This window comes from Pongo pygmaeus, chromosome 3 (assembly GCF_028885625.2).
Source record: "Pongo pygmaeus isolate AG05252 chromosome 3, NHGRI_mPonPyg2-v2.0_pri, whole genome shotgun sequence".
Classification (NCBI taxonomy): Eukaryota; Metazoa; Chordata; class Mammalia; order Primates; family Hominidae; genus Pongo; species Pongo pygmaeus.
The window spans coordinates 93,951,140-93,966,690 of record NC_072376.2 but is presented as its reverse complement, the minus strand read 5'-3'; the positions used below and the strand labels follow the sequence as shown (position 1 = coordinate 93,966,690).

Sequence of the window (15,551 nt, the reverse complement as noted above, 5' to 3'; positions counted from 1 at the left end):
CCTGGATTTTGGCTCAACCATCTAGAGCTTCTTGAAAGTGGATGACAGTCGTTGTCCCCACAAAGGCATAAAACAAGGTTCACCAGCAGATGCCTGTGGAATGCAGACAGTGGGTCTGAGCAATGAATTCAGCCTACTTGTGTTTTCTTTGGCATGGATAGTGTTTTAAGAAAACTGGAAGACTTAGTATAAAAATCTAGAATTTTGGCTTCTAAAAAATGTGAAAACATTTGGTATTCATTCCAGTATGGACACCAGATACCAGAAGGGGGTTGTAGCTGCCCTTGGTCCCTGTTATTTCCCCAACACTGGTATAGAGTTGTGGTTACAATTCATCATCACACCTGTACTGTTCCTTTGAATAGAAGAGAATGCCAGGTCACAAGGACCTAGTGTTTCAAGAAAAGTATTTTCTTGAGGAAGAGATGAGAAGTTAAGAAATGTTTGATATGCAAGCAATGGTCTGCTTATTCATTTAGGTCACCTGCCTGGGCTGGTAGTCCTTTGAAGTGGTGACCTTGCTGGGGACTTGGGAGAGTAGTGCTGAGAGTCTCTCTAGGCATCACAGAGTACAAAGGAAATGGATTTCACAGCCCAGGACCAGGCTGTGTGAGACTGAGGGGAGGGTGAAATTATAAGAATAACATGCACCCTCTGTCATCCTCCCAGAAGTTCTAAGGAGGTCTTTACCCTGGTAAAAATCTGTATCAGTCAGAGAGGCTTGGTTATGCAATGGTTTTCATAACAGACCCCAAATCTCAGTGTCTTAAGGCAGTGGGTTTTATTTCTTCCTTAAACTATGTGCTTGTCCATTGTACGTGAGCCAGGAGCTCTGCTTCATGGCATTATCACTCCAGCACTTCTGCCGACAAAGCAGATGCCACCTGGAACATCGCCAGTAGCTGTAGTATGGGGAAAGACAGCCATGGCACACTGCTCACTGGCTTTTCAAACTTGTGCTCGGAAATAACATACATTATTTCTGCTCACATTTTGTTGGACAAAGCAAGTCACATGACCATGCCTAACTACAAAGATTATACTTCTTATAATTAAATCATGCCTAGATGTCATAGTTGGAAATGTTTGGTAGATGGCTCTAAGGACTACAATATAAACTTCTAGAATCTCTCTTAATTTATTGGTCCTGTAGAAGGAATTTGAATCAGTCTACCTTGAATTGGGCTCGTGTTGACTTGGCTGTTTATGTTAGCTGTATTAGGGTTCTCCAGAGAATAGAGCCAACAGAAGAGAGAGAGAGAGAGAGCTAGAGAGAGAGAGAGAGAGAGAGATAGAATATGTGTGTGTGTGTGTGACATATATATATGACATAATACATCTCTTTTTTTATATATATTCTAGATACATCACTAACTCAGCATACTTGACTGGTTTGTATTTTCCTAAGGGAATGCATCAGTATTCTTCCATGAAAGATTTTAATGGTTGCTCAAAGGTATTCAAACAGACATTTTAGTCTTTCAGGGGAGTTTTAGCTACTGAAAAGTCACATCTATTATTAACAAGACATACACTGCTTTTTATTTTTAAAGTACCTCCATATGATTTGTCTTTGTGGAGAAAGGGAGGTTATGTATTAAAAATTTTTTATGCAGATATTTCCAGGTTTGTATTGCCCCAAAATGTGACCTGCAGCTGGGAGTTGTCTGGTCTGACTGGACATTTATTTACTTTTATCAAAGAGGGATGATAAGAAATATTTCTATATATTAATTAAATAGAAGACAGGCTGGGTGTGGTGGCTCACGCCTATAATCCCAGCACTGTGGGAAGCCTAGGTTGGTGGGTCACTTGAGGCCAGAAGTTTGAAACTAGTCTGGCCAACATGGAGAAACCCCATCTCTACTAGAAATGCAAAAGTTAGCCGGGTGTGGTGGTGCATACCTGTAATTCTAGCTACTAGAGGGGCTGAGAAACAAGAATCACTTGAACCCGGGAGGCAGAGGTTGCAGTGAGCCAAGATCATACCACTGCACTCCTGCATGACACAGTAAGACTGTCTCAAAAAAAAAAAAAAAGAAAAAACCCACACATAACAACAACAACAAAAAAACACATTACTAAAGTCCACATGTTGGGGGAAATAAATATAAAGCTTTTCTAAAAAGCTCTATATTGTTAGTTAATGTATGATTTGAAGTTTTTAAAAATTTTCATCAAGGAATGCAAAACCTTTATGCAGGTCTTTTTATGTTTTACTTAGCCTGTTAAACAGGAGAAACAAAAAATATCGTTGGATATTGTAAGGATTCTTCCTTACAAATGCCTTCTCTTCTAAAATATGGAATCCATAGTGGCATAATTATTTGCTCTCTCCAAGTCAAGATCCATGAAAGACCCAGGCTCATGGCTTAGAAAAGCAAGATCCCAGCTCATTTGGCTGGTCATCTCATAATACATAAAGGGTCATACTCTGAACTGTACTTACTGGTGGATTTCTAATGACTGGTTTTGTGTAAGTGTAAACTGTCTGGATTGAGAGCAGAAATAAAGGTGGCCTCAACAAAAGAGAGTAGAATCAACTGTCTCTTTGAGAAAATAAAATGTAACGCCCGAGTGCCAACAAACTGTCTTCCAAAAGTCCTCATTCTAGGAGCTTGGCTGTTCTAAGCCTTGACTTCTATAGGGCCATCCCTTCAGCGGCCTTTATTCAGGACAGCTGGTGCTTTATTTTCCCCCAGAGAAAAGCAATTCCATTCTCCCCAGGTGGCTGGAGGCTTCATTTCTTCTTGTACCAGTACGTGCCTTCTTTTCATCTAAGGATCCCTGAAGCGTTTTGCAAAGAATGAAGAAATACTTGTAGATAACAGAAAGCATGTTACCCCATTTTACAGATAGAGAAGCCAAGAAAGAAAGACTTAAAAAGCAAATGAACAAAAAGCCATTTTTCAAGTATAGCAGGTGATATTTTCAGGCAGAAGACAGAAATCATGGCTGTAGTTCTAATGGAGTGATCAGATTAAATTATTATTCATAGGCACATTTTATTGGCGTCTTCAAAATTAGACCTGCAATTAAAACATAATTATACTTTGCTCTTTAGTGGTACCTTTCACCCAGGGAACAGAAAGTGCATTACAAACATTAATTAAGCAGCACAACACCCTATGAGGAAGGTAGGAATTATCCATCCTGCTCTTAGATATGGTTTCACTGAAACTGAAGAATTTAGTAATTTATCTATGATCGCCATGGGAAGTGTCATTCAGTATTCCATAGGGCTGAAGTCTTCTGTGGTCTTATCCTTCACTTGGAGTCTTTTAAATGCCATGATAACCTTTTATGAAAAGTATTTTTAACAACTTGTTATCAGCATTTTGTGTTTTTAAATTTTTTTATCTGTGCTTTTGTGAATCCTTTTAATTATATATCTATTATAAATTTTAAGTCAGAGATTAAACATAGGGAACTTTTGGTATTTTTATTCATTAGAGTGCTCTAAATAAGATCTCAGTGTTATCTTTTATTGAATTTTTATTGAACTATATTAAAGTAATACAGAAAAGTACACACATCGTAAATATAAGGACTGATACATATTCACAAAGTGAACACTCCTATGTACCAGCCAGCGCAGAGCATTACAAGCACCCAGAACCCTTTCATCCTGTGTCCCCACTTCCAGTCACTGCCCTCTCATAGGTAACCACTAGCCTGCATTCTAGCAGCATAGATTAGTTTTGCCTGTTTTTTTACTTTAGGTACATGGAATTACACTATAGATGGTGGTTTTTATCTCTCTTCTTTCACTGAGCATTATGTTTGTGAGATTCATCCATTTTGTTGTCTGCAGTCATACTAAGTTCATTCTCATTGCCATAGAGTAGTCAATTGCTTAAATATTCCACAACTTCTTTCTTCTACTGTTGATGAACAACTGGGTTGTTTCCAATTTGGGGCAATTTAAGTATCATTTTTAATGGTATGTTGCTGCACACACTCTTCATCAATTAGGTTGAAATAAATCAAGGGTATTCTTTTCACATGCATTATCATTAAAACCAATGTCTCAATTGTTCATTGAGAAAAATGAATGATGTGTAATAAGGGGTTACTGGATGTCAACTATGCTTCTAATAAAGAGGATTGAGAGTCTTAAGCTGTTTCCCAATTGCAGGTTTGGGAAGAATCCTAAGCTTTTTCTGAAAACCTGAAAATATCATCTGACTTTATTGGTTGGTTGAATTCACAAGAGGCAGCTCTGAGAAGTGGGAAGAGCACAGGTGCCAGGTAGCCCTGGGTATGAATTCCAGCTCCAACACCTGCTAACCACGTGACCTTGGCCAACTCAGCCTTACCGAACTCCACTTTTCACAATCATCAGATGATCTCTAGGGCTGTTGAAAGACATGAAATTAAATACATAGCCCTAAATAGGAGCTCAGTGCATAGCATATATTATTAGAAATTTTCTGACCCAGTTTAACTCTAAATCCTACTGGATTACAGTATGGATTATTAAGAAAATTTATTTGAAAAATTCAATGAATATTTGTACAGTAAGTGCAGAACTATTTATATTCAAAGAGACCCCCAATAGTAAATGGACCTCCAATATTGTTTCCTTTTAAGATATATTAATGATGAATATACAGTGGTCAATTAATTCAATCTTGGCATCTCTGAAAGAGTTCATCATAGATGGAATAAAAAAGCAGATCAAATATTATAGACATGCTCCTTAAACTACTTGACTTAATGTATGGCTTAGCTTAGAAAGTTGTTGGTTTTTAAAGCTCAGAATTCTGTGGAAGTCAAAGCTTGGACAGGAAATTGCTGTGAGACCTTGCATTTATTGGATGCTACATCAAGAGCTTCATCTTAAATGGTATTTTAGAGATGATAATGATTGGTGTGAACTGAATAAGAGGGGTGGATATTCTTTTGCTTGATTCTCATAGGGCTACTTACCAATTAACTACATTTCTCATATTCCTGAATTGACATTAGAAAGTCGTTTGTCTAAATCCATTATCCCTTTGTCACCACCTTTTCCTATTCTGTCTTCACCTATCTCAGGAAATGGTACACAGTTGCTCAGGCTAGTGAGCAACACTCAAGCCTGAGTATTCTTTACTCTTTATTTTCCTCACACCCAATCTATCCAAAAATTCCTGCCAATTCTATCTCCTAAATATTGTGTGAATCCACCTGCTTCTCTCCATCCCATTGCCACTATCATACTTGGGTCCACCAATATCGCCCACCTGGATCACTTCAGGAGCCTTTCACCTGATCTCCTAGCATCTCTTTCTGCCCTTTTACCATTCTACCAGTGTGTTGCAGCTAGAAGTAATCTTCTAAAACAACAAATCAGATCTATTTTGTTTCTGCTTAAAACGCTTTAATGGTTTCACATTGAATTTGAGATAAAGTCTGTAATCCTTAACTGAGCCTTAAAAATGACCTTTTTCTCTTTTGCTTCTCTGCCTTGATGGTTTCATGCTTTAGCCACACAGACCTCCTTTCTGGTCTTTGAATGCGTATGTCTTTTTTCACATGCTTTTCTATTTACCTTCTCTTTCCTAGCAAACTCCTTCTAATTCTTCAAGTCTCAGGTTTAACATATTTCTTCAGGAAAACATGATCTCATGAGTTCATGCATTGAATAGTTGGGTTTCTCCACTGTATCGTCTCATAGCATCATCTACTTGTATTTATAATATTGTTCATACTTCACATTTTACATTTAATGATTACTTTCCCTAGTAGTCTGTAAGCTTTATGGGAGCAGTGGTTTTGTCTATTTTGTTTACTTATATATGTCTATTACTAAGTGATCAATAAATATTATTGACTGAATCATGTATTTCTATAGGATAGGATTAAGTTGTTCACATATCTCCAAAAGAAACAGTGGACAAGTTTTATCTCTTGAGAAATGGTAAAATGCCATTTTAAAATAGTGAAGTCATTGAAGGAAATTGTATGTTGTTTGTGAAACTAAGGATGGCAAGCCCCTCAAAAGAGACTATAAAGGTTTCATGCTGATACTTATTTATACCATTTTTCTTGATTTATTTTGTTATCAATAAATAAAGCTTAACTTCACAATATAATTTAAGCAAAAGCAACAATAAAATACAATGTATATGGTCTTTGATAGCTCAGTAATGACGTGCAGCAGAAAAATATACCCAAAGGAACTCCTTTTCCAGACTACCTATTCTAACCTCGTAATGACTTGTCATCTTTATATATTGAGCATCTGCAAGATGAGAGATGATGCCTCTTTCTCACCTCTGCTGCATCAGCCGTGTGCAATATTGGTTCCTTATAGTAGTGCACAGGAATCACTTCATTTAGAATCTCCTGGGGTTTTTAGTACAAGTGCAGATTCCTGCTCCCATCAAACATTTAGTGAATTAAAATCTCTCAGGGATGAGGACTAGTGAACCACGTTTTTAAGAAGAACCAGCATTTTAAAGTTGTCAGCTTAGTGCCTAATCTTTACAGGTATAGGAACTGATAACAGGCAAAATGATGTTAACTTTGGGGAATACAGAATTACAATTTTTTCATGCCTTTGTCAGTAAGGTCACAGTGTCAGCCATAACCTTGAAATAAGCCTGAATTTCTAGCATGGTAGGAGTCATAGAAATAATGCTAAAAGGACCTCAAAAGATCATTTGGTTAAGCTTTGAGCTTCAGACATATTTATACCCAAACCACACATGACTGTTAATGGTCTGTTTCCTTGCTGGAGATGTTTAAGGACAGAGAACCCATTAATATATCTGGGTTTTATCACTGAGACAGTCAGATAATCCCTAGGTGATCCTCTTTCAAGTCAACTAAAACCTTTGGGATTTATGTAGGATTTCTTTCTTTTGCTTGATCCTTAGTAAACACGGAGAACAACTAACACAATCATGATCTAAAAATACTTATATATAGACATTCTTTCCTTCCTCAGGACTGGTGCCGAACGGTACTTCCAAACTCAGACTCATTGAATTAGAAGAAACCTTATACGCTACTTAAGTTGAACTTTCTCATTTTACAGACAACTAAACAAATGCACAGATTAGCATCGTTCAGTTATAAATCTGATAGATTTGTAGGCATATTTCAACACCCCAAATTAATTTTTATCCTGGGTTATATTTTTTCCACCGTGCAGTTGGAAAGCATCTGGTTCAAATTCTTCTCTATCACTTACTGCCAGTATGAGTTCAGTACATGATTGGACACACCTGAGCTTCATTTTATCATATAGTAGAAGAAGATAAAATCTATTGGGTACAATTGTATTGAGAATAAAATGAGATATAGCACAGTTCCCAGAACATAATAGGTGCTCAGTTGAAAAATGCATGTGTTTGTTATTGGTACAATTTTTTGGAAGGCAGTTTGGCAACATATGTCAAAATGTAAGATATGCATTCCCTGTGACTTGGCAATTTCACTTATTGTAAACCAGATTCCACGTGCAAAGTTCAGAAACCTCTTATAGAGTAGCTCACTATTGGTTACGTGTGGGACAGGACTTATTTACTCAAGGAAGAACGCAGAGTAAAGTCTTGATATAACCCAAATACTGTAGAACAGTGATACTGTCCTTTGACAACCTTCTAGAAGAATTTAACTGCATCGAATTTAGTCATAAGAAAAGTAGTAATGATAAGTAATGAGAGGTAGGTAATAGTTTATTTAATGCATATGATGTGCCAGCTCTAAGCTTATTTACTTAATCTCTGCAATAACTGTTCAATGCAAGTATAATATTAAACATATTTTAGAGAGATAAAGCAACTTGTGCATCTTATGGGGGAACAGTCGAGTGACAGAGATTGTCATAATTAGTGATTGAACAGATGTTGGTTTGATTCTGCAGCCAAGTGCTCAAATCTGTAACTCAATTCTGTGGAGATTTAAAATAAATATGTTTGTGCCAAGGCCCGATCCCAGACTTTCTGAGCTAAAAAGGTGAAAGACAAGCAAGGTTGAGAGCAACTGTCATAACCATTAGCTTCCTGTCACTCTGTACCCTTATTGTGGTCTGCTTATCAAAAAGATACAGTCAGCCCTCCACATTCATATGTTCTTTACCCATCAAGTCAACCAATGGCAGATTGAAAATGTTTGAAAAAAAATTCCACAAAGTTCCAAAGAGCAAAGCTTGAATTTGCCATGTGCCATCTACTGTATTGAATCCACAAAAATGAAGTGATTTATAGACATTGTATAAGGCATTATCAGTAATCTAGAGATGATTTAAATTTAGTGTGTGGAAGGGCCAGACACGGTGGCTCACTTCTGTAATCCTAGCCCTTTGGGAGGCTGAGGCGGGAGGATGATATGAGGCCCAAAGTTTGAGACCAGCCTGGCCAACATGGCAAAACCCTATCTCTAGTAAAAATACAAAAATTAGCTGGGTGTGGTGGTGCACATCTGTAATCCCAGCTGCTCAGGGGGCTGAGGTACGAGAATCGCTTGAACCTGAGAGGAAGAGGTTGCAGTGAGCCGAGATTGTACCACTGCACTCCAGCCTGGGTGACAGAGCAAAGCTCTGTTTCAATCAATCAATCAATCAATCAATCAATAAATTAATTAATTAATAAAGTATATGGAAAGATGTGCATAGGTTATATGCAAATGCTATGCCATTTTATATAATGGACTTGAGCATCCATGGGCTTTGGTATCTGAGAGGGGTCTTGGAACCAGTCTTCCACAAATAGCAAGACAGTAGTGTACACTACTGTACATATGATGACCATCAATTAATCTTGATCTATTTTCACCCATCGAACTCTTCATACAGCATCTTCAAACTGCCTCAGAGTGAGGTCCCCATGTGAAAGACCTTGATGAAGAAACCTAATTAACTGCATATGCACTTGAATATTTGTTTTACTTACTAATGATTGGGTGTAGGTTTTCTTCTTTCCCCTCTTCAAGAAAGCTGGGGTTTTGAGGCAGCCACAGACTGCAATATAAATATGAGGAAGAAGGGAGGGAAAATCTTGGAAAACTCCGAGGCCTGACATTTCCCAGACATGCTATAATTTGCTTTTGACCTTGCTCCAAAAGGCGTGGTTTCCATAACAGAATGTGTGTAATGTAATGTGACCCTACTGGAGCAGTTCCGCATTAGGCTTCAGCCTTTCCTTTCTTACAGCCTGGGACTGCATTTGTTGGTTCTACCTTGCTAACTGCTAAGACAGGAACTGGTGCCTGGGCCCTGCAGTCTCCGTATACTACCCGTCTTCGTGGCAGCTCCAAGTTTCAATGCCGCTTCCTTCTCTACCAGTATCATAGATTGGGTGGAAATAATGTATGCCCCAGGTTATATGTGTAGTTTACAAATGTTCATGAATTATATCCTCCTTATAACCATTTCTGCCTGGTAAAGAATCAGGGACCTAGAATAGTTTTTCTTTACATTTGGTAGCAGAAAAGATTGAGCAAGATTTGGGAGGTGAAAGAATCTCCCAAAGCAGCACGGGGATGCTCACAGAGCTAGATAGAACTCAACTCTCAGCAGTTCCAATCTATCAGACATGATTACCTCCCCATTTGCCTTGTAGGCCGTCTCACTCCACATGAATCTTCTGACCCGAGCTTCCCTCCTGAAACAGACAACAAGGTTGGAAGAGGGGTCAGCTGTCTGGGTGATTTGGCAGTACCTTCCATTAGGACTGCTTCTTTCTCCATAATGATGAAATTTAATCTCACAGTTTAAATGCTTGTTCCAAAATATTTCGAAATGTGAAATACATACGAGCCAAATGACAAAAATGTTTTTTTAAAAAACAAAAACATGGGCTTCTTGTCACCCACCACACTAGCTGTTTCGATGTCTGTTCAGTCAGTACATTATTCTTTCTGATCTTCATTTCTGATGATATCCAGATGGTCTAAAAGTCAATCTTTTCTGTGTGAGAGAAATTCTCTGTGAAGTTAAAAGTGAGTAGCCGTCATGTTCAGATGGTGTGGATAGGAATTAAGTGGAATGATATAAGGGTTGTCTGTATTCAATTAATAGTAATTGATATTTAAATAATTACAGTGACTATATATTCACGTTGGAGTTAGGCTTTATCATTAACGTTCTTAACTCTTAAATGGAAACTGTATCTTTCTCCTTAAATTATAGGATACTTGTAAAAGCCAAAATTGCTAATGTTAACATTTCTTCCTATTTTCCCTAACTCTTCTAGAATTAAAATATTGTTTTGGTGGGTTTGAAGACATTCTATAGGAAGCTTACCTCAGGTGGATTCTGAGGGCTTGAAGTGGGTCACGTTGTCAATTATGGTGTTTAAGGTTTATTCTCTTTCCTTTTAAATGTAACCTTAAAATGGGTAATTAATAATAACTTATAATGATAATATAATTTTTGTTTGTCGTCATCACTTATCACACTTTTAAAAGAAAATAATGATTTTCATTTTTAAAATGAAAATATCAGTGTTAGCCTCTATCAGTTCAGTGTCTATCCAGTGCTAAGCACTATGATAGACACTTTCATGTATTATTTCATTTAGTTCTTTTTAGAACCTATAAGATGGAACATAATTATCCATATTTTATAGATGCAGGAATAGAGGCTGAGAGAGTTTCAGTAATTTCCCTAAAGCTACACAAATTGTGAGGATGAAAACCCAGGAGAGTTGGACTCCAAATCCTGGCTCTTTCCACCTTGCTGCATAGTTTACCAGATTAAAAACCTCCATAGACTATGTTCATATGGAGCGAATGAAAGGTAAGAAGCTTTCTTACACCTGTTGCTTGTTTATTGCTAGAATCCAAGTGGAAATAGGTGATGCTTCACTTTCCCTTCCCATACACAGATATGTTCACACCATGTTCTAGAGTGGGGATCCTCAGCCCCAGGCCATGGACCAGTCCTTGGCCTGTGAGGAACCGTGTCACACAGTAGGAGATGAGCAGCAGGTGAGCCAGCATTCCAACCTGAGCTCCGTCTCCTGTCAGATCAGTGGCAGTATTAGATTCTCACAGGAGTGTGAACCCTATTGGGAACTGCACATGCGAGGGATCTAGGTTGTGTGCTCCTTATGAGAATCTGATGCCTGTTGATCTGTCACTGTCTCCCATCCCCTCCAGATGGGACCATCTAGTTGCAGGAAAACAACCTTAGGACTCCTACTATGAGTTGTATAATTATTTCATTATATATTGCAATATAATAATAGTAGAAATAAAGTGCGCAATAATTGTAGTGCATTTGAATCATCCTGAAACCAACTCCCCACCCCCACCCCCAGGGAAAAATTGTCTTCCATGAAACCGGTCCTGGTGCCAAAAAAGGTTGGAGACCACTGTTCCAGAGAACAAGTGTTAAATAAAATTATAGGATGCCATTTTTTTTTTGACTGAGCTCCTGTGCCATACCCCAACAGACCAAACTAAAATGGAGTCACTCATGCTAAGTGCCATATGACTAAACTGAAATTTCAAGGAAGCAGGAAAATCCTTCAACAGACTAGTTTTTTTTTGTAAAAACAGGAGATTCACAGCAAACAATCGGAAAGGGCCCAGTTAACCTGAGCCGGCAGAGTATGCCGGCTTTAACCCTTACAAGAAGCTAACCTGCTATTAACCAATCCGCTTTTAGTATTATTCTATTTCCTTGTCCCTGCTTAAGCTGCCTTATAAAAACCAACTGTTCTGCCATGCTCAATGGAGCACTGACTTTTTTATGGATGAAGTGTTGCCCAATTTATGAATCATTAATAAAAACCAATTAGATCTTTAATCTCAGTTTGTTGAAATTTTGTCTTGATATAGGTTAGTAGTTGTTGATTTTCTTAGCGGCTAGGAGAGAGCCTTACATAAGGGAGAGAACCTTACATAATTGTCTATTGTATGGCAGATACTTAGAAATGGAATTTCAGAAATGCATTTAGTTATAAAAATTGTAATATGAGGATTTGAAAAATAATCTAGGGTGAAGAAAACTGCAAAATGGATGCTGTCATATAAGAACTGACTATGAATGTCTCTAAAGACCTAAAAACTCGCACTTCGCCTTTTCTGTCTTCCCCACTCCTTCTCTCCCCTTTTCTCCCTCTCTCCCATGCTTCCATTTTTATTCTCACTCCAACTCTATAGCTTTCTCATTATAAATAATTTTCTTTTCTAACTCACCAGAAAGATTTAACACACTCCACTGGTATAAGAACTCATGACTGCAGTAAAAGGAGGTGGCCTTGGGCAGCAATACAGAGTTTGCAGTTACTTCCTAGATCCTTCCTGCGGTCCCCGCAGTGTGGTCTATGAACCAGCAGCATTTGTCATTACCTGGAAGCCAGTTAGAAACGCAGAATCTCAGACCCCATCTTAGACCTAAAACAGCAGAATTTGCCTTTTCACAAGACCCTCAAGGAATGTATATGCATATTAAGTTTGAGAAGCACCACCCTAGCTGAGTCTAATGGGTCTTTCCCTCCAGAGAAGAATCACTACTTTAAAGGGAGAAGGGATTTGTCCGATGACATTGGTTTCAGGGTCCTTCTATAGTTAGCTATGGTTAGGACTGGGGCTGGTCTGTGGGTGGGGAGACATGTTTTACTGCAGGTTATAGAACAGGACTGACAGTGCACAGGTAAAGTGTCTGATGAGGATTCTGGTTACCATTTCACTACCACCACTGATAGGGTTGCCATAAAGCAGGTCCTTTGGGGCCTGGGCTTCTGTAGCAGTCATGTCCTCAATTCTCCATCAATAGATACACACACATACACATGCACATATACATGCATCACATATGCATGCTCCTGCCCATGTCAAAAATAGGCATGTGTGCTCCTAAGGGAAAAGGAAGAGAGAAATCAAAATCCATTATGTATCTGCTACATGCCAAGCATTGCAGTAGGTGCTTTCACTAAAAAACTAGAGAGAAAATATCAGGTTATTGTGAGCATGCACTCAATTACTAGCCAAACTTCATTAAGCAGAACCTCTGCATATTTAATAGATGTTTAACTGGTATTTTTAATGATAACCTCATTAAATGATTAAATTAAATGATGAGATCCTAAAAATCTAAGTCATAGAAAAGTAATTAAATTATATTAATTAGAAGATTCATGTTTATAATATCATCTTAAAAGTCAGTTTCCAAGCAACTGCAAATGCAAAAAAATATATTCTAGCCTAAACATTATACATTTAACCCCAGCGTTAGTGGCTTGAAAGGGACCCTCTTTCCCAAGAGTGGTTTTCTGGAGTTGGAGACTGTGCTCTGAGTACTGTAATTTAAACAGTTGTTCCCTTACCAATCTCTAGGAAGCCTGTCTTTTACAGTATTTCTTTCTTACATAACAAGTAAAAGTTTCCCAGAACTTACCCTCTGCAAGAGCCAGTATTCCTAGCATGGGACTGAGTAATTCTCATATTCTAATCCTTTTACTGCTCTGACTGGCTGGGTGATTTGGGGATGTCACTGAGTCCCTTTGGGTCTCAATTTTGCCGTCTGTGAAATGTTGTAGTGGTGGGTTTGACTGGGCTCTAAGTTCCTTTTCATCTCATACATATATTCTGGAGTATATGAACAGGATATTTTAAAATAGAATATGTCAAAGATTTAAATGGATTCTGCTGGGTCTTCCCACATGCTTCCAGCACTTCCATGCACCCAGACTCTTCATTTCCTAAAACACCCCTCCTCTTAGAAGCTTGGCTTGTGTTAGACATCAGCCTAGCTACTGGGCAGGAGCAAAACGGCCTTCTGTTGGTGTGGTACTAATTGGCGATCACTAAACAAAGAATCTTGTTCTCGTGATGACACCATGGCTTCATACATAGATTTGAGTGTCTATGTATAGATTTGAGTGCCTATGTAATAGGTGGCACATTCAACATGTATTTTTGTTTTTAGAATGTTTACCATATATTCAGGATACAGTGTGTTCTAATTATTTGAAAATTATAAACCCATTGATGGTATAGGAGCGTAACTCTCTGCAGTACCAAATTTTTGATTGGCAACACAAGCAAGAGAAAGAACATAATCTTTGAAGTTAGAAGGATTTGTGTTTAGATAGAGCCCCTTACTAGGTGCGCAGCTCTGGTCATGACAATTAAATTCTCTGAAACTCAAATTCCCAATCTCTTAAGTAGGGGTAATGATATCTACTTTGTAGAGTTATGATAAGGATTCAGCATAATGTATACAATGCTCCTGTCATGTAGATGCTCAATAAATGTCCGCTATTGTTTGCAACTAGAACCATGGTTCTCAAGCGTGAGTTTGTGAGCCAGTGTGATCTTTGGCATCATTTTCACCATTCCAATAGTGTAAAATATTTGCAGGGTATGTAGTTTTTCACAAATTCAAATTTATATCATGTTTCTTTTTACAAAATGATATTGAGAGTAGCAATTACTGTTTTTAACTTATTTAGCAAAAAAAGAGGTAGTTTTAAGACAGCTACCCATATTTTGCTTGTCTAAATTGTCTGATCTATGAATCCAAAATAATAAGACTCATTGAGTTACATCTTAATCATAGTGAATATTAAGATCTACTGAATCAGATGATTTTCACAATTGAATCATTTTTATGAGGGCAATAGAATTCCCTAGCTACTTCATGCTACAGCCAGTTACTGTCTCCTGATTTCCTATTATACCTATCATTGGGTTAACAGTTCACACTTGTGTGTGTGTGTGTGTGTATGTGTGTGTTGTTAGCACCAGTGCTCGGTGTAGTCTCAGGTTCTTGTATCTTCTCAAAAATATTTTGGAGTCAGACACAACAATGCAAAGAAGGCAGATATTGTTGTGATAGAGTCTGGACCCTGCAATCAAACTGCCTGGATTCAAGTCCTAGATCCACCACTGGCTAGCTGTGTGACCTCTAGTAAGTAACGTACCTTTTCTATGCCTCAGTTCTATCATCTATCACATTCTGAAATTAACAGTACCTATGTAATAGGGTTGCTGTGAAGGTTTACTAATATAATCCATGTAAGCATTTAGTATAATACCTGATATATAGTAAGGACTCGATAAATAATAGCAAAAACAGCAAACAGATAAAGAGAAGCAAATAAAACACTTGAGAATTGGGGAGTTGGACAGGCTTAAGATCCACCCACTTCCATCACCATCCCCTCCTTTTTGATTTCATTATATGACTTTAGGCAAGGTAGTTAGCATCATTGCATCTGATTTTCCTCATCTATATAATACCTACCTCACACGTTTATTGTTAGTCTCAAATAAGCTGTAATATGGAAATTACTTAATATTGTGCTTGACTCATAGTTTGCACAATAAAAGCTTTATCTACTCCTTTTACAAATCTGTATTTCACACAGCCCTGCCTCTATACTTTTTACATAGTAATAATTAATAGGTATTTCTTACAGCTCTGTACCCATCGTTATCTCATTGCCTCTCACCTGCATTCTCAGTTACTCTATGAGAGAGAGGACAGCCTGATACTGGTTGCGACCAAGGTTAACTAGATCTGTTGGCCATTCCTTTGCTTTGGCCAAAATTGCCTCCTGATAGACTTCTCTGATTACAAGAGAGTTTATCAGGAAGGACTGTGG

At 38.0% G+C, this 15,551-nt stretch overlaps 1 protein-coding gene across 2 annotated transcripts in view; it reads left to right on the top strand.

Moving 5' to 3' along the window:
* The window catches only part of RASGEF1B (RasGEF domain family member 1B), a 616,825-nt gene that overhangs the window by 360,746 nt on the left and 240,528 nt on the right, over nucleotides 1-15,551 (top strand). The window lies entirely within an intron of this gene.